The sequence below is a fragment of the Vicugna pacos genome, chromosome 14 (assembly GCF_048564905.1).
Source record: "Vicugna pacos chromosome 14, VicPac4, whole genome shotgun sequence".
NCBI lineage: Eukaryota > Metazoa > Chordata > Mammalia > Artiodactyla > Camelidae > Vicugna > Vicugna pacos.
In genome coordinates this window covers 60,901,754-60,922,751 of record NC_133000.1, presented here as the reverse complement: position 1 = coordinate 60,922,751, position 20,998 = coordinate 60,901,754, and positions in this window count along the sequence as shown.

Sequence of the window (20,998 nt, the reverse complement as noted above, 5' to 3'; positions counted from 1 at the left end):
CCAGGGGGATTTAACTAGCTTCTGGCATGGGCTGGATCTCGACATCCACCTCTTCCTCCATTGGTTGTACTGTCTCTGTGTTGGATTCACGCTCAGGCAGGTCTAACCCACACACTAGCATGACCTACAGCACCTCTAAGCATGCATCCTATTAGATCAGAAGCCCCAGAGTAAAAACAAACAAACAAAAACAACAACAAAACTCCTTTCTCCCCAAAATTCCCAACAAAGCTTGTGAAGTCAAGCCTCACTGGGCCAGCTGGAGGCACAAACTGAGTCGCCTGTCCCTCCTGAGCGGTGCCTGGGGAATGGGCTGGGGCTGGGCCACATGTGTGTCTGGGATTGGGAAGGGAGCCAACCCCACTGAAACCAGGTGATTGAGAAAACAGTTAGACACGGTTTCCTAAAAGAAAATTGAGGAGGCCACTTTCATTTCTTCAAAGAAAAACATCAAGAAATATTACAAAGCAACAGAAATCTTTATAAACTGCTGGTTGCAGTATAAGTTGGAAGAACGACTGGAAAAGTCAGTTTGGGGTGGTCTGGTGAAGTCAAACATGTGTGTTGTCTGGGACCCTGCAGTCCCGCTCCTCAAGTGCGTCCCAGAGAACTGCTTCCACACACGCACAGGAGTGTCCAAGGCAGCATCGCTCAGGTTATCCCTTCGTTATCTGGAGCTGCAAAATGGCGATCATCCATCAACCCAACCCTTCTTCTTTACGAGCCGGAATACTTGTCTAAAGAGAAACATCCCTCATCTACTAGTATAGTTTATGTCAGTGAGATAAGGTAAGCGTTTGATTTTTCTCCCCTTTATCATTTTTAAAAATTAAGATTTAGTTTCTTTCAATGGTGACCAATTTGGGGGGGCACTTCAAGCTGGCTCCTAAGTCCATTAGGCAAGACCCTAGTAATGCTTGATATTTTCCTTTCTTTCTGCTTTAACAAGATGCTCTGACATCATCTCAGACATCCCCTGCCCCAAACCTGGGGCAGCAGTTTCTCCAAGGAGCCCCAGTCATCTGATGAGAAATGACACCTGATACTGGAGGTGCTCATTGCTTTTGGGCTCACCAATGTTTCTGGGTTTTCCCAGTGGACAGCACTAGGCATGTATGCGTACTAAAGAAAAACTGTATCAAGAGTTCATAGTGATATTTCTAATTTAAATTCAGGGCTGTAGAGTTTTAGCTCTGTCTTCTCCCACGTTTAAAATGCTGGTTCTCAAAGCGCTTACTATTTGATTTAAAAAACTTGCTTTTAGTAGTTGATCATTTTTACTAATTGGACAATTTAATTGGCAATAGTGTTCTTACAGTTCTAATTAAGTCCACTGAAAAAAAGTTATCTTACAGACATCGTTATTTTCCTGAATAAAAAATTTAAATGGCAATATTTTACATTTAACTAGCTCAAATCATTTGTGGGCTATCTCATTTCTCTTTTAGTAATGTTGGTGATGTGTAATGTTGGCAATGTTCTTATTTTCCTGTTTGGGGTTTGAACATGACTCTTGACTTTTAGCCAGATTTAGTCAGATAAGTGCTCTGTTCACACATTCCACATGTCTTTCCATGTAAAGCATATGATACTAAATCAGAGCAATGATCATTTGGTTTTGTATTAAAGGATGTATTATGAGAGAGTCTGGTGATGGCTTATGATGGCATCAACATATAAAAAGATAGGCCCGAACTTTCAGTTCCTCATCAATACTATAAAGATTTTATTACCCTTAACTAGCAGGTTAGTGGGGAGATAGGATTCCATGCCAGTCTAGGATTAAATGCCTGAAGCAGGCCCTTCTCCCTTCAGAAACGTGTAGGAAGTTAAATAACGTGTCCAAAGTCACATTATTGTCATAGGGCTGAAGTGATCCTTGAACTGTAAGAGGTCAATGTCCACGCATGGTCTTTCCACTAAGATAAACTATTGTGATTTTATAATATGTGAATGATCCACATGCCTAGCTTTACACATACTCACCCTTTATCTTATTTGTATGTATGTGTGTCTATATTCACATATATACACATGTGTGTATGGGCATAAACTCATAGAGATGCACATATATTCATATATAAATAAGATGAAAGATGAGCATGTGGAGAGATGGGCATTTGTATAATTCACAGATATATCCAATACACATATCTGGCTGACACAGCCTCTTCAGGTAATGAGTTTTATATATCAACTACATGTTTTAACAGCTTGTCTTTGAAGTACACGCCTCATTTAGATCACAAATCCAAGGACCAGGTTTATCTTCCAGTCTGGAACCTTTTTTAATTCTCAGCTTGTGCTCAAGAAATATTAAATTGTGACCATACTGTTACAGGAAACAAAGCGAACAATTCAAAATCAAAGGTCATATCAAGGAAAAATTAAACTAGTCATTTATGGAAAACTAAGCAACAGTCATTGTGACCTTAACTTTTCTAGCCAAGATAGCCTGCAAGAAAAAAGAACAATGCTCCACGTAGATTACACACTACTGGAAGTGTACTGATTTCTGAAATCCTTACTTATACTTAGATGTCTAGCAGAGCAAAATTTGGCCCCGAGGCAGGCTGGGGCGACTTGATTTTTAGCATTTCAACCATAACTCTAATTTTCTTACAACTCAGAAATCTACTGGATGTACTTTTAGGCAAATCTATTAGTTTTTGTAATAAATTAGACTCCATACCTAGTAAACACGGATACTCATTTGTTGCAATCTGGCAAATGCAAATGGTGCTAAGCCTTGTGTCTCTTGGTGGATGTAGGGAGAATGAACTGAACTGCGTACTTCCAACACATCATGCCACAAATGTGGAATTCAGTGAGTGAATACAAAATGAAATGAGACATATCTGAAAAGTAGCTGCTGTACTTATGCGCTAATCACACCTCAAAGCATAACATTGTTTGTTTTTTTTTAATAACAGAAGCAATAAAATCCTATTACGGATTAATCTTGTGCCAAATTTTGTTTTTTAATCAAATCTATTTTGAGCTAAAGAAAATACAAAAATGCAAATGAAGGGTCTGATCCTCCAGATCTTGTGAACATGTAAGGGCTGATACACTTCAAAGATTTTTTTTTTAACTCAAAAATTAAGCTCATCATGCGACTCAGCAAAACATACTTATTTGTAAACATTTTAATTCTCTAGTCTATGTGAAGTTTCAGCCTAATAAAAAGTCTTTAGGAGGGAGAGTTTTCAAAAGCCTGAAATTAGATGTTTACTAAATAAATACTGGTCTAATTTAATTTCTCACAGATGTGCCACACTCTTAGACTGCAAGTGAGAATTCAGTTGCTTCACATGGCAAACCAAACGACAACAAGAAAACCACATTTGAAAAGAGTCAGTGTTCTCAAATGCGCAGCCCTGTCCTCTCCAGATACACACACCACTTGAACACAAATGGTGGGTGAGTTCACAGAAGGGATGTTTGTGCGGCATTCCCCTGTGGGTTCCCTCTGTCGGGGATGAAATGTTCATTAGCAGACCTAAACAAACTCGTCAGAACATTTTATCTCAAAGGGAAAAAATGCTATTCAACTAAGCTGCTAATGAAGCCATCCGCCATCTTGTTTGATGTTGTTCTGTGGTTAAAGGGAGCTTGGAAAGGCTTCAGGCAGTGCCTACTCTCAGTTGGCAACTGTTTTAACCTTTGTGGGGCAACTGTGTAGCTGGGACACAGACTCATCCCATAAAACATCAACCCACATGCTGCAAATGTAAGATCCAACAATATTCAAGGACATCAACTATATAATATCAAGTATCACATAAACTACACTTTACTGAATGAGATCACACCTAATAACATACTATAAGGATGCTTCCTCTTAGAATTCAAAGCATAAGAAAGAATGTGCTTCAGTTTCTGTCCTGAAGCCAGAGAACCCAGAAGATACTGGGAAATAAATGTACACTGTTGAGGAAACACATTAAACAAGTGGTTTGTACGTCCATCTTTCATAAGAATGTCTCACATTACTTAGAAGCAAATATATCATGGGAAAGAACTTCATATTATTTCAAGATATGTGTATGTGTGTGTATACACACATATGCACAAAACTCTAAGTAGAGTTAAAGTGCATAAAATTGAAATTTTACAACAAGTTGTAATGATACAAAGAAATTTTAAGATGCTCTCATCCTTTATGCAATTACCACTTCTGTCCAGTTGGACAGGTATAGTTATTCAGGAGATGATTTTGCAGTATTTGTGTTGAAGTGGGATGTGTGCCAAAGTCCACAGATGCTGTGCAGAAATTCACCAAGCCAGGATTCTACACCCAGGTGACACACGGGCATTTCAAACTCAGTACCTCAAAAATTAAACTCAGTATTTAACCCCAATAAGAATGCCCCTCTTCATGTATTTTCTATTTCAATTCACGACACGTTATCTGTCGTAGGCAGAATTCTAAGAGGATCCCCAGCGACCCACACTCTGTGGGGACCTGTGAAGGACCTATGAAAATGGTGGGATAGCACTCCTGGGATTATGTCACACTGTGTGGCAAAAGGCAAAGGGATTGTGCAGATGTAATTAAAGCCTCTAACTGGTCGACTTTGAGTTAATCAAGAGGGAAGCGAAATTGCCTAGGCCTGATATAATCGGGCGAGCCTTTGAAAGAGGAAAGAGAAGTCGGAGAGAGTCTTCTGCTGGCACTGAAGAAGTAAGCTACTATGTTGGGAGAGGACCTGTGAGAGGACCACATACGAATGGCTTTTAGGAGCTTAGAGAGATCCCTGGTTGACCGCCAGCAAGAGAATGGGGACCTCAGTCTTATAAATGCAAGGCACTGAATTCTTCCAGCAACCACATGAGCTTGGAAGAAAACCTTGGGCCCCAGAAAGGAACACGGCCCAGATGACACCGTAACTGTAGCTTTAAAAGACTGTGCAGAGGACCAGCTAAGCTGTGCTTGGTCTTCCAATCCATGGTAACTGGCATAAAAAAATGTGTGTTGTTTTAGACCATTAAGCTTGTGATAATTTGTCAAAAAGCAACAGAAACTAATATATCATCTTCGTAGTTTCCCAAGGCAATGCAGAAATCTTGGGAGTTATCCTTATGCTTTCCTGGACCATGACTATTCACAATCAATCTTACTTACAAAATACATTTTTTCATTCTTTTCCCCATTGTGTTCTGTCATGTCTGCGCTATATCTCACCTGGATTTGCTGTGGTAGGTTTTCTGACTGTAGAGTCAAACTTCGACAACCAATATTTGAATCTGAGGCCAGAATTCTCTTACCACAAAACTGATCAAGTTCCCCTCCTCCTAAAATACACCAGGATAAAACTTGTAACCCTTAGTCTGATATTCAAAATGTTTCTGGCCTGGCTGTTGGCTGCCTTGCTAGCATCATCTTCGGAGCCTCTCCAACTCATACCCTGCTCTCTAGCCTTCCAAAGTGACTTGTGTTTCTGCACACAGGCTCATTCAAACCTCTGTGTCACATAGACCATTCACTTTGCTTGAAATGCCCTTCCTTTCTTGGACCACCTGGCAAATTACCTCATTCATTCTTCATGATTCTGATACCTTCACCTCACTCTCAATTTCCCCAGTGAAGCCCTCCCTGCCAGCCATCCCTAAACCTGTATTTGCTTTTTCCCACAGTCTTTTCATCAAACTTTGGGCAGGACTCCTTCAACGCTCACCTCGACATAATGCCATCATTTGATTCCATGCCTGTCCTTTACCTGTAAAAGCTTCTTGAGGATGAAGCCTCAGTTTCCTTTCTCAACCCTTCATGTTTCCACCTCTAACACACTGCTTGGCACATAGCAGGTAGTGGGTGAAATGTTACGGCTGAAAGAAGACACAGTAGAACTCACTAACATAATCCGATGTCATTTATGAAAACTCCACCTAAGCTCGGCATTGTACAGCATGCCGGGGAAAGTTTAAAAGCCACAAGGAGTTAAGATCATAAACTATTATCATTGACATAAGACAAATCACAGAAACACTACAAGCAGGATGGAAGCTAAACAAACTAAAGACAAAAAACAGGAATATTATTAAATCTGTGCTGTGAATAAACAAGTGCACTGGAAAGATTAATTTGGGGATGACATGCGGAACTGGAGAGGAAATGGAGAGGTTCACCAAAGACGGGGGAAAAAACCACTGTGTGGAAACCCTTCCTCTCTTCTTTGCTGTCGTGCAGAACTCACTGAGCGCCTACCATGTGCCAGACAGAGTGCCAGTAAAACAGGCCTGATCCAATCTAGTGGAACTTTTAGTGAAGATGCATTTCCATTATTCTACCTTCTCTTTTGATGAAAAAGGCTGCTTGCTTTTCCAAGTTTTTAAGGAATAATTAAGTATTACTTATAATGATGAAAAGTTGGAGAAAATCAAAATGTCTAACCAAATGTTTAGGAATTACTTAAGTAAGTTGTGGTATGTTCACCCAATGGAATACTATCAAAGTATTTTAACTGATGCTAAAAATTAATATATCTTAAAGGTGATGGAATAATATTAGAGCAGTATCCTATTTAATGCATGTGTAATATTTATATTATATTTAACTCTAGGGGGGAAGTTTGTAAAAATACACACAAATTTATCAAAAGTGGTGTCTGGCTGGTAGGCATAGAGTTTTCCTTTGTTTGTTTTTTGTTTGTAATATTTTTCCTTCATTATATTTTAAAATTCTTTTCCATTAAATTCCCCTAATTTTCCTATGCATTTAGCTTTGCAATGGTGTATACGAAAAGAAGAATTTCTAATTAGAAAAACAACATGAATGCTTTTCTCCATAGCTGCACGTGGCCAATAGGAGAGCATTCTTCCTGTCAACAGACTTATTTAGATAAGTGGTCATCATTTGACAAATATTTGTTGAGTACCTATGATATGTTAGGCCTACTGCTAAATTTTGGGAATATATTGATGATAAAATACAATTCCTGCCCCCAAGAAGTTCGCAATGTAGAGAGGAGAAAGGAAATTGGAAAATTTGATGCAGCATACTAAGGCAAGAGCCTGTAAGCAGGAGCATAAAGAGGGGACATCTAACATAGCCTGGAAGAAGGGTAAGCCAGGGAGGCTTCCCACAGGAGGTAACACTTAAGCTGAGCCCCGAAGATCAAAAATCAGGGGATTCTTATTAATAAAAAAAAATTAACAAACACCTTCCTTCCTTCCATAGTTCATGAGAACCAAGATGAATGAGGATGTGTACCGACTTAATGGTTTCCTTTAACTCGTCCCAGATGGGTTCACCAGTTCAAGGTCAATGGCTGGTAGTTCTTCCTGTGCTTGCAGGCAGCACCACCAACACCGAATTCTAAAGGTTCCAGTGTCTGACCTTTGGCAGATGCGAGCATGTTTAATCACCAAATTCTTTCTAAAATTCTAAACTAAATTGCTCTTACTATAGTTTTGAATTATTGCATATCACTGTCATCTGTGAAATATATGAGAGCTATTTCTTTCATACACTTTTTTAGTCACATTGTTTGTTTTTTAAGATGCCCTCTCTTGAATCCTATAACTGTCACTCCTATCTTATTTTCTTATAGGAACTCTTTCCCATTGTTTTGACTGTCTTCTACCCTCTTCAATATATCCACAGTCCACTCAAAATACTAAAATCCAATCAGACCCATTTCAGTAACAAAATAATGCGTTTCCAACTCTTCCATGTAATGCTTCTATTTAGTATATACAGCTCTTGTAGAGTAAAATATACTCAACAGCAGTCTGATATGAATTTTGCATCTATACCTTGTGTCTACTTAGTTATAGTACCATTTTATCTGAAACAACTTTCTTAGCTATCTTTATAGCTATGAATATTATGGCATCTTTTAAGAATATTTTTTAGGTAAAATTTACATAGCATAGAATGCATGGATCTTAAGTGTACAATTTGGTGAGTTTCCATAAATGTGTACATCCATGTAACAAACATCCAATCAAGATAAGAATATTTCTAGTACCTCATAAAGATCCTTTAGTCCCCTTCTAATGAATTCTCACTGTTCATGTTTCTGTTGCCTGCTCTGAAACTTCATACGAATGTGACCATACTCCTTCATGCATGTGGCTTCTTTTGCTTAACGATGTTTTTGTGATTCATTCATGTAGCATATATCAGTTTGTTTCTTTTTATTGCTGAGTAATATTCCATTATCTGAATATAGCACTATTTTGTTAATTCATTCCCCTATTTACAGATATTTGAGTTGCTCCCAGGTTTTGGCCATTATAAAGTAGTAATCTTGGCTCTGCCTCTATGTGATCATGTGATCTTGAGCAAATTATTCCCCTCCCACTTCAGGCTCCCCTCTAGCACTTAGAAGATGCCAAAACTATGGCAAAGTGGGTGCCTGAGTCATTTAACTAGTCAGAAAGCTTTCTGCAGAAGAACTCTTACTTGCAATAGACTTTACACTTAATATGGCAGAAACAAATGTCTCCAAACAGGTAACTGGAGTGTCACTTGGATTGGTAGGAAGACATGGCCTCTGATCCTTCTTGGGTTGATCTCTCACAATAATGCCTTTCACTTGGACTAAACATGTCTCCTAACAAATTATCATATGAAACCTTTCTTCCCTAATCTCAGTTATAACGTCTACAACTTACTTGGTGTAGAACCATTTGGATATTAAAGCTTAAATTCTGGATGTATTGGAAAAGAAAGTCTCCTCATTTTCTGTATTCTCATTTGAAGAGAAGAATGTCTTTCTGATTCTAAAATACATATGTTTCAAATTCTAAGATCTTGAAATTGGATGCATCTAATAGTCGATGTGTTTGGAAAGCACTGTGTCATGATTTGATTAGCAACATTTTGTTTACTTAATCAAATCAATGGTAAGTCTTAAAAGTGATGGAATCTTAGATTCAGTTAAATACAGTAAAATCTTGCCAACCAAATACAGGAACTTTCATAAGGCTCTGATGAAATAAATGGTCTTCAAAGTCTTCTCAAGTGTCAGTGGGAGAATGGACTAAATGTTGTCTAAAGTTCTTAGTTTCTAATGTCTACCGAAGTCCTACATGAATTCAAGATCTTCTTATTAAATTGATTTCCTTCTGCAAAATGAAGAAATGGTATAAAACAAGCTAGGATAAAACCATACTGGCCACAATGATTTCCTCATTGGCCCAAGAAATCAAAAGCTGAACTACGTAGAGTCTTTTTATTGGTCTTCCCCAAACTGTATTTTATTCTCAGAGATAAGTTAATATTAAAAAGCAAACATTTAATAAACTTAAAATCAGTTATAACTTAATATATGTCTATAAAATAAACATGTATTTGTTTATAAAAACATAAGCAGTAAACTGTAAAACTTATGGATGCAAGTGGAATGTCCTCATCTGATAAGCCACCTTCCCAAGCCACAGACTTAATCTAATGAAATTAGCACAGCTGAAACACTTCCCATACTCTCCTACATACTGTTTAAAAAATAATGCCTAGAAAATAATCTTTTTCAAAATTAAAGTTATTCTGTAACTAATTTTTCTTATTATAAAGAGTAGTATGTGTCCCTTGTAGAGAATTTGGAAAATACAAAAAAGGATAAATAAGAAAATTTAAATCCCACCACCCTGAGATAGTCACCCTTAAGATCTGAATGTATCTTTCAGTTTTTTGTATAGTGCTACATGCATCAGTGTAAAGTTGGAGTCAGAGAGTACTGGTATATACACACACACACACAAAGTTTATGGCAATTTTTTTCACTTATGCTTATTTTAGCATGACCATTTTCATATCAGCAAATATTCTTCAAAAACATCTTTGTGAGATAGATTGGAACAATTCGGAAAAACAAAATATTAGAGCCATACTCAACTCTTTAAACAATGGTTCTTGACTTTGGTTGCACATCACAAATCACTTGCAGAAATTCTAAGAAAAATAAATATGGCCAGACTCCACCCTCAGAGGTTCTAAATGAATTAGTCTGGGATGGCATTTATACACACAGATTTTTTTTTTCTCATGTAATTTTCATGCATGGTTCTGGAGGAGAACTATTGTTTTACATCCAGATAAATTCCAAATAGATTAAAATTTGATTGTAAAAAAAAAAAGAAACCATGGAATTAGTGAATAAAAATATAACTGTACACATGATTTTAGGATACTAGAGAACACTGAGAGCAGAAACACCATAGGAAAACATTCATATATTTAACTACATGATAACTTTAAATATCTGAGAGCCAAAAGAATCACAAACAGAATGCAAAAGCAAGTCACAAACTAGGAAAAATATTTCCAACATGCATTACAAGCAAAGCCCTTTGAAATTATAAAGGAAAAGATGAAGAACTAAATAAAAAAGGTCAGGTATAGGTAAATCACCCAGAAAAAAATGCCACTACATATATGGAGATATAAAAGCATTTCTTTTTTAAATGAAAAATAAGCTGATCTTCATTTCAGAATATATTCCTCCATTCCTGACTCCTCCTCCGCCATTCATAACTCAGGGGCTGGCTATACAGTAGCATTTACATTTATACCCTGAAGCTTTACCTCATTAAAAAAAATCAAAATCTAAGCAAATGGATTAAAACTAAAATACGAATACATAAAGAGGAGAGTCACACTGACACATAAAGATCTCATAAAATCAGATGCAAAGGAACGTAACACCGCTTTATGACTGCCCGAGTCCAGCTCTGCACAGGTTCAACCCGCAATAAAAGGAAGTCTTTTCAATCTGCTGCAGTGACTTTACCCTTATTAGAATGCATACTCATTATTTTCTGATTACTCCTTTACATAAAACATACCATTCTGTACCTTGGTTTCCACACCCCTTGTAAAGTATTCATATTTTATCTCTAAAGATTGTAATAAATACTTCCAACACAATAACCCATTTAAGAATGGGTTTTATAGGTAAAAAGGCACACCTTTGGTGATGTGATCTCAATCATCAGATGCTCCAACTCTCCTCGAGCACGTACGACACAGTGTGTACACAAGTGATGCAGCAGCGAAAGGAGAGGCGATTACGGGTGGAATGAGTCAACGCAACCCCATGTGTACTTCCCTGTTTCAGGGTGTAGCCATAGGAACCCTTTGAAATGTTTTGTTTTATTCATTTGGCTCCTTTTCTATTTTTCGCTAGTGCCAACACTTTCAAGATTATGCAGTTTAGACATGTCACAGCTGTTGAAACTCATAGCGTGAGCTTGAGCTGACAGTGGTGTACCATCAAGAACCAGAAACACCAAAACAACATTATGATGAAGAGTAGAAGTATGAAAAATAAGAAGACAAAAGGCAGGAAATATTGCCTTACCAACTTAAAGCAGAGCCCTGGGGGAAAACATCTGGTTCAGAGAAAACAGGGATTCCTTCAGCCCAGTGGAGGGGTCCCACTGGCGAGAGTGAGGGTGGCCAGGTGAGAGAGATGGGTTCCTGGAAGCTGGAGAGCAGGCAGGGGAAGGGTGCTCTCTGTAAAGGAATTTATATGTAAAAAGGTGAGAGCTCCATGACCTTGAAATCTAGATAGTGCTTTTTGCTCTTGTGCTTAAAACCTGACTTTACTACATCTGGAATGCTTTCCATTGTGAATTCTCAAGTTAAGCTTATGAACCTCTCCATGTGCTTTGAGGAACAATGAAATCTACAATTTACAGGGGCTTAAAAGGATTGTTAGTTTGGAAATATTAAACCTTAACAACTATTGAATGCCATTTATTTCTATAGAATCTGATGTCTTTACAAAAGGAACATTGTAGTTTGCTAATTTGATGAGGAACTTGGGTCACAGAAATTGGGGTATCTGAGAAGAAGCCGCTTTCCACTTTGACAATCCTCCACCCCTAAAGAAAAAAACCCGCCTTTTACCAACACTCTAACTTCTGGGTAAGTCAAAACTAATCTTCTGAAAGATCTATAAGGCTCACAGGCTAGGCAAGAGATGTAACTGTTTTGTGTGGGTGTATTTTGGAATGCAGTCATGCGTGGATTAGACAGAATCTTGAATATACTCCAATTACACCTACTTTCTGTTCTAACCACATATGTACGATTATTTAAAACACACACTTTTCATCTCATGGACATTTAAGTATTATCTCTATGAACGAATACATTGGGAAGAACCTCAGGTTCACTGAGATTTTGCACACAACCTTCAGGTCCATAAAGAACATTGCACTGAGTAGGCCATACCATACCATACATCATCTTTACACCAATCCCATGCGTTAGTGATATTAGAAGCCATCTCTCACATCTGGATGCTGCTCATTCTACTGTGAGACCTCTGGTCCACGTTAAAGCAATCACTGTTTGCTCCAAAACCAAATTACACAAGAGGAAATCATTGACAAATGGCAGAGCCAGGGCTTGAAATCAGTCTGTCTCGCCAAAGAGTCCCTGCTCTTTCCAATAGATAATGAAACCTCCTAAATATGAAAGATTTGGGCACGTTTTGCACCTAACATGCTATGTACTAAAGCATCTAGTGGCAAAAAAAAAACCCTGAAATAGTAAGTGATGCAGAAAGCAAAAATTCAAAATAACACAACTGATTTTAAATGCACTTTTTAGAAAAAACACATATGACCCATCTTTCAAAGACATCCTCGAGGAATGAGAGAATCAGAATATTTTCATTCTTCAAGCCACAAAAGTTCACACCTTATTAACTATCCCAGTTTTTTAAAAACCTCATCAGTTTGGGATGGTAAAACTTCCAAAAATGTATTGAATGGTGGTTCTGCATCAAGAAATCTGTTACTACTCCTCACTATTTCTTAGAACAAAAGAGAAAAATCATTATCATCATATTCTTGGATGCTGAAAGGCACTAGAAAACATCCAATATTCATTTAAAAATTATTTTATTCTCTAAATTATGACACAATAGAATTGACTTTTTCAGTGTACAGCTCTTGGAATTTTGACGCATGTATAGATTGATGTCACAACAACCACAATCAGAATACAGAAAAGCTTCATTACCCTCCCCAAACTGCTTGGTGTTACAGCTTCATAATCATGTCCTTCTCCCATCTGTAACTCCTGGCAACTACTGGTCCTTCCTCCATCACTGTAGTTTTTGTTTACTTGAAAATGTCATCGAGCTGGACTCATACAGTATATAACTTTTCAAGAATGGCTTTTTCAATTCAGCATAATGACTCTGAGACTCACCTAAGTTGTATGAATCAACGGTTAGCTTCTTTTTATTTCTGACAGTATTCCTTTGCATGGAAATGTCACACTTCATTAATCTAGGACATGAGGGCTGTTTCTTTTTTATATATGGTTGTGAATAGAGCTTCTATAAACATTTGTGTAGATTTTTGTGTGAACACAAGTTTTCACTTCTCTCGGGTTAATACCCAGAGGTGGGATTGCTGTGTCATACGGTGACTCATTTAACATTATAAGCAACTGCGAAACTGCTTTGCCAGAACAGCTGTGCCATTTTACATTCTTACCAGCAACAGAAGGGAGTTCCAGGTGCTCCACATCCCTGGTAGGACTTAGGATTTTCAGTATTTTTATTTTAGCATTCTAATAGGTATGTAATGGTATCTCACCAGGATTTTAATTTACATTTCCCTAATAGCTAATTATGTTGAACATCTCCTCATGTGCTATTTGTTGTCTGTATATTCTGTTTGGTGAAGTGCCTGTTCAAGACTTTGGTCCATTTTTTAATTGCTGTGTCTTCTCACTGTCGGGTTTTAAGAGCTCTTTTCACTTTTTTTTTTTTAAATTAGAGCCCTTAATTGGATATGTGATTTACAAATATTTTCTCCCAGACTGTGGCTTATCTATTCATTCTCTTAAGATTCTCTTTTGCAGAGGGGGAGGATATAACTCAGTGGTAGAGTATGTGCCTAGCATGCACGAGACCCTGGGTTCAATCCCCAGTATCTCCATTAAAAATAAATAAATAAATCTAACTACCACTCTCCTCAAAAAAAGGATAAAAAAAAAAAAAGAATAAACAGATCTTTTTAAAAAGTCTCTTTTGCAGAGCAAAAGTTTTAAATTCTAATGAAGGCAAATTTATCAAAATTTTCTTCTGTAGATCGTGCTTCTGGTGTGTAAGAACTCTTTGTCTAACCTTGAGTCACAGAGATTTCATCCTATGTATTCTGAAAGTCTTGTAGTTTTATGTTTTACATCTAAGTCAATGATTCATTTTGCATTGACTTTTGTATAAGGCATGAGGTTTATGTTGAGGTTCATTTATTTTGCACATGGATGTCTGATAGTTCTAACATTGCTTGTTGGAAAAACACTCATTTCTCAACTGAAATGCCTTTGCACCTTTCTCTCTCTTCCACTTACATTTCTCTGGAAGAGACTGTGTAGAACTGGTACTATTTCATCTTTAAATGTATGGTAGAAAAATGACTATAACTCAATGAAAAAATGTTTTAAAAAATGCATGGTAGAATTCACCAGCAAAACTATCTGGACCTTGAGATTACTACTTCAGAAGGCTTTTAAACAAGAACTCCTTAGTCATTATAGGACTATTTTGTATATTTAATTCATCTTGATTGAGCTTTGGTGGTTTGTGGTATTGGAAGAGGTAATCCATCCTGGGCCCCGTGAACCCCTGCATGCCTTTGCTGGGTATGTGAAGAATGCAAGGCTCCAACTACTCTTTATTGGGGCCCTTTCTCAGGATTGTGTTTGCAGTGAGCAAAACGAGCTAACTTCTCCCTCTCAACACAGAGCCAGATATAAAAGGGGGAAATCCCCAAGTTCAGAGTTCCTTAGGGGTTACACAAATCCATTACATGTGTAACATCTAGTCCCCCTAGCATTGCCCCCATGGGCTTAGGAGGCATGTGTAACCAATGCAAAACAACCTGAATCTCATGATGCTTGCTGTGCTATGAGTAATAAAGTCCTTTATCTCTGACCCATGAGTCTCATGTGTCCTGCAGCCACAATGAAGCAGTAAAAGGTAAACTAGTTAGTGAGTAAGTAGGGTAAAATCTCAGACTCTTCATAATTCTTTATATTCAGTTTTCAGGAGATGATCATTTAATCTAAATTGTCATATTTATGTTAGTAGAGGTTTTGTTTTTGGCTTGGTTTTGCAGCATTTCCTTGTTATCCTGTCAGAGTCTGTTATCTCCTCTTTTATTCCTGGTAACAGTAATTTGTGCCTTATCTTTGTTTTCTTTGTCAATTTTGTTAGAGGTTTTATCAATTTTATTGATTTGTTTCAAAGAACCAATTTGGTTTTATTGATTTTCTCCATGGTTTTTCTGTGATCAAGTTCATTGATATCTGTTGTTATCTTATTTCCTTCCTTCTGATAACTTTGAGATTATTTTTCACTTCTTTTTTATTTTCTTCAGTTGGAAGCTGAGATTACTGACTTGGAACTTTTCTTCTTGTCTTCACAAGCATTTGATGCTATAAATTTCCTTCTAAGAAATATTTTTGCCTCCTCCCACAAATTTTCATATGCTGTATTTTCATTTTCCATTAAATCAAAATATATTTGCAAAGCCATGGTTCATTTAAAAAGTGTTTAGTTTTCAAATGTTTGTAGATTTTCCAGTTATCTTTCTGTTCTTGATTATGATCAGAGAGCATATTTTATATAATCTCAGTTCTTTCAGATTTATGGCTTATGACCCAAGGTATGGTCTATCTTAATGAATGGTCCATGTGCACCTGAAAAGAATGTATATTCTTCTGCTGTTGGTTTGAGTGATCTATAAATGTCAACTGGATATGGTTTAATAGGTGGTGGTGTTCAGTTCTATATTCTAGCTAATTTTTCATTAGTTCTCCTGATCTTCACTGAGAGAAGAGTGTTGAAGTCTCCAACTATAATTATGAGTTTGCCTATTTCTCCTTTCAGTCCTGTCATATTTTGATGTATTTATTTTGAAGATCTACTGTTTGATGTAAACACTTAGGATTGCAATGTTCTCTTAGTGAATTGACCCTTTTATCTTTTCATCTTTTCTTTATCTCTGGTAGTTTTCATTACTCTAAAGTCTACTTTGATATTAATACAGTCATTCCAGCTTTCAGTTGATTGCTTATGCATGTGTATATCTTCCCCATGATTTTACTTTAAGCTACCTATATCATTATATTTGAAGTGAGTTTCTTACAGACAGCATATAACTGCAACATTAAAAGATCTATTCTGACAATCTCTTGTCTATTCGCTGATGTATGCAGAACACTTACATTTAACATGATTATTGATGTGTTTGGATTTAGGTCATCATTTTGTTTTTTGCTTGTTTTCTGTTTTTCTCTGTTTTTAATTCCCCTGCCTTCTCTTTTGTTGGGTTATTTGAATTTTTTTTATTATTTTATTTTAATTTTCCTATTGTATTTTTGACAAAATCTTTGTATAGTTTTTTTTTTTTTCTTAATTTTTCCTCTAGGGATTGCAGTAAATCTATTTAACTTTTCAAAGTCTACTTGGAACCACTTCATGTGGAATGTAGAACTCTTACCACCATGTTACAAAAACTAACATTGTTTAGAGATACTAGCAATAAGGAATAAAAATGAGAGGTAAGAAAGGGAAAGAAGAGAATTAAAATGACCATTATATGCAGATGACATGATTGTTTATCTACAAAGTACAAAAGAATCAACTAGAAAGTTATTACAACTGTTAGGAGATTTCAGTTAGTGAGTGAGAGCAAATTAAAATACAGAAACCAACAGTCTTCATATATAAAACAACAGCCATGTGCAGGATATAATGAAAGAAAACAATAAAATATCCAGAGGTATCAAGAAATGTGCAAGTTCTAAATAAAGAAATCTTTAAAAAGTGATTGACAAACACAAGCTCATATTAAAGAAATAGAAAGGTATTTCATACCAGTTTCTTGGATCACTATGGAAGCAACCACAGTTCAGACAGTTGATGACATGCTTGGCTAAGGAGCCAAAAGGACGAGCTACCATCTGTGAAATTAACATCTAACATGTTAAGGAAGTCAAATCTCCCTAAGTTGATATGGAAATTTAGTTCATCCCACTAAAAACAGTAAACAGGATATGTTTTTCTTTTGAAAAATCAGGAAAAAAAAAACTGATTCTAAAGCTCATATGAAAAAATTGGCAAGAATGATATAAAAATTATGAAGGAGAGTACTAACAGGAAACTATTCCTATCAGTTATTTTAAAGCTACAATAATTAAAACAGTATGGTACTAGATCATGAATCAACAGTTTATAGAAGAGGCTTAAAAGCCCCAAAATAGATTAGCAACAAATCAATAAAGAATAGGTGGATTATACAATATATGACGTTGCAATAAGTGGACAACCATCTGAAAAAAAATTAAGTTGTATCTCTAGTTCATACTTAACAGCAAAATAAATTCCAGGTGGATCAAAACTTTAAACATAAACAACAACAACAACAACAAAAAACATAAGGCTGCTGGAAGAAAATATGGAGGATTTAAACAGTTTCCAAGAGAAAGGCCTTTCTTCCTGTGACACAGGTGGAACACAGTGGCCATTAAAAAAATACTTATAATTCAACCTGTATTTTAAAAAAATCTATAAGCTCACAGGAGCTTCAGTGTGCAGAGTTTTTGTTGGGGTTTCATTACAATGGCATGATCGATTTGGTGCATTGACCACAAGGTTGACCTTAATCCCCAACCCCTTTTCCCTCCCCAGAGGTCAGGCTGAGTCACCACTGTGACTCAAAGCCCCAAACCTCTAATCAAATATTTGGTCTTTCTGGTGTGGTCAGCCCTCATCCTGAGTCATCTCATTAGCATAAACTATCAGGTTCCACCATGAATAACAAAGACACCTCTATCACTCTGAAATTTTAATGATTTAGAAACTGGAAAGTGCAATGAGGAGACAGGAAGGGGCTGGGAGAGGGAAAGAGGGTCAGCAAAGTTTTTATTCCAAGTGTTTAGTGGCTACCTACAATAGCGAAGGCTGAAAACAAACAATGTCCAGTAACAGAGGACTACTTTAAAAAATTAAGATACATTCATATAATGGAGTTCTAAGCAATTGATGAAAAAATGGGGCAACTCAGTACGTAGGAATACAGAATAAACTGCTGAATGCGCAAAACAACCTGTATGGTATGCTCTAATCTGTGTTTCACATATGTTTATTTTTCACATGAGGCCATCTCTAGAAAAATAAACAAGAAGCCGGTAACAAAGGTTGAATCCTTGGAAGAGAAATGTGTGGTTGGGAGGACTGACTTTTTTACTCTTTTCAACCTTCTAATTTTTGTACAATCAATGGACATACATTACCAATTTAACAAAAATAAAACAGTAACAATGTATTTGAACATTTCTCTGAGCATACTGAACATAATTTATAATTTAATTTTTGATTATGAGGGCTACCGTCATATTGAACAATATATTGAACAATAAAGCTCTAAGTGTCTATTGATGCACTAAATGACCCCAGGCTGCTGTGATTTGAGTGTTAGTGTCACTCTTAGTTTTTCTGTATTCTCCCGGCTGCTTCTGACTACTGTCAACATTCCTTCTTCTAGCTGACTCAAATGTCTTTAAAATTGGTGCTTTTAGTTGTGAAGGGCAAGGTGGCAGTCACATAGTCCTACTACAGTCTATATGAAATAAAGCTGCCTCTTTGGCAACTTGAGGAATCCTCTTATAATTTATGAGTTTTAGAGATTAGACTTTATTAACATCTTCTTGACTACTGAAGATTTTTACACATTCTCAGTTCCACATGATTTAATAGGCATTATTGAAGTCACTATATAGGAAGTTTAAGTATTTAATTTTAGAATTGCTTTCATCCGTTCATTTAAAAGTATTTTTGAGCATCTAGTATGCACCAGACAATGTTGTAAGAGCTAGGGATGCAGCAATGAACAATACAGACAATAGCCAAACTCCCCCAGAATTTACAGTCTAATTGGGGAGAGAGGCAACGGGCAAAGATAAAGCAGTAAGTACCATAAAGAGAAAAGAAGACAGTGTAATAGTGATCAGGATGGGGAGCAGAATTAGACAGGATGGTGTATCTGTAGGTTCTGATCAGAAAGGGAGAATCACTGGGACATAACACACACACACACACACACACACACACACACACACACACACACACTCCATCTTTAACATATAAAATAAGTAATTTATTATAAGGATTATAGGAGGCTATTTCTTTTGTGTCTGGCAGGTGAGAAGAGAAAATGGATGTGAAGTGGGGAAAGCATGGACACTCTGGGACCTGCCAGGATCCCATCCATGGGAAGCAGAATCCATGGGAACTGAGTGGAACTCATGAGGATGGACTGGAACCCAGGTCAGTCTCTCATGCCTTCAAGCCTCCACCCTTCATGGCAGGGATGTCCTGCAGAACCTGGCACCCTTTGTCACAGAGTAACATACACATCTGGCCCAGGAGTCTGAGAAGCTGAAGGAGGTGACCCAGCGGGAGCTGGTGTTCCTGGGCCTGGCTGTTGGCCCACAGACCAAGATGAGCTAGTAGGTAAGCAATAATGTGGATGAGCAGCAACAGTGTGTGCCTTCCTTGGACCTTTCAATCATAAAAAGTATCTGGATCTGGCTACTTCACTTTGGTCCACTAAATCTCACACCAAACATCTCTTGTGATCCATGCTATTCTGGAATTATGCAGGGATGATTCTGAGGAGCACATTTCCAGCTTAGCTACCATATAAATCCACCACAGATGGTCAGAGGTCTCTGAAAGATACTTGAGCTGAGAACCTGAAGGAAGAGGATTCAACCATGCAACATGCTAAGATTTGGAAGAGAACATTCCAGACAGAAGAAACAGCTAGTGCAAAGGCTCTGAGGCAGTGATATAAATGAGGTATTTTTGGATGATGAGGCTGAGATATGGTGGGAGGGAGACTGATATGAAATGAGCTCAGAGATAGAGGAAGGGACCAGACCATGTGGGGCCTTGTAGAACAGAGTAATAAGCATGGATCACTTTTTTCTAAGTGCACTGGGAAGCAAATGGAGAATTTTAAATAACATCCGATCTGATTTACATTTTTAAACTCTATCTTAAATTGATTTTAAACCTAAGAAAAAAGGTGGTAAGGTTAGCACAAAGAACTCCATCAATCAGCTGATCTCCCTTTGCTCTAGGGAGACTGGGCTGTAGTGGACAGGACCACTCCTTCCACAACTCCAGGCCTCCTGGTACTCTACGTAACTGTCACTCCTAGAGCACAGCGTGCACGAGGCCCTGGAGTTGTGCAGAGAAGGCACCCCAGTGTGGAAGCAGCAGAACTAGAGAGCTACGGCACGAGTTCAAGCTAGCACATGCTCATTTTCAGATCTCGTAGGAAAATCAATCTCATTATTTTAGTCTCAATTCACAAATACATGCTGGAACAAACATTGGTATTATCTCTTCAGATCTGGTCTCAAGTTGATTGGCCATCATAACATTTCTCAGAAACAAACAAAAAACCTCAAAGGTCTGACACCACTGAAGCTATTTTAAAGTGAATGTTTCACAAATAATACCAGATTTCCAGAGAATTTCCAGAGCATATGCACAGCCTCCTAAGGGAAACATGCTGAAGGGGCCAATGTGTATGTTGCTGTATGAGTTCTAGTCTCCTTTATGTCAGCACTGGCCTTAGATGTGTACCTTCCATTTTCATCAGACATGGCTTACTTTACTTGAGATCATGAACATTGTTCCTAAAGCAAGCTCTTCTGCCCGGATTATGTCTCCCTGCTAGCAACACAGTCTGGCTGAAAGCCAAGGTTCAAATACTGAAGTGAGCTGAGGTGCACACAGAAATATTCAAGCTCATTTCTGACTTTCAGCACAATTCTAGTTTTAATGTGAAAATCAACAGCTAAAATTAACTATGGATAGCCATTCGTTCTCACTAAAATGTAACACAATATCTAATAAGTGCTCATTAAACCATGAGGGTTAAGTAGAAAAATGAAGTCAGGTGACTATGGGGAATCACTTATTCTCCCTTACACTCAGTTAAA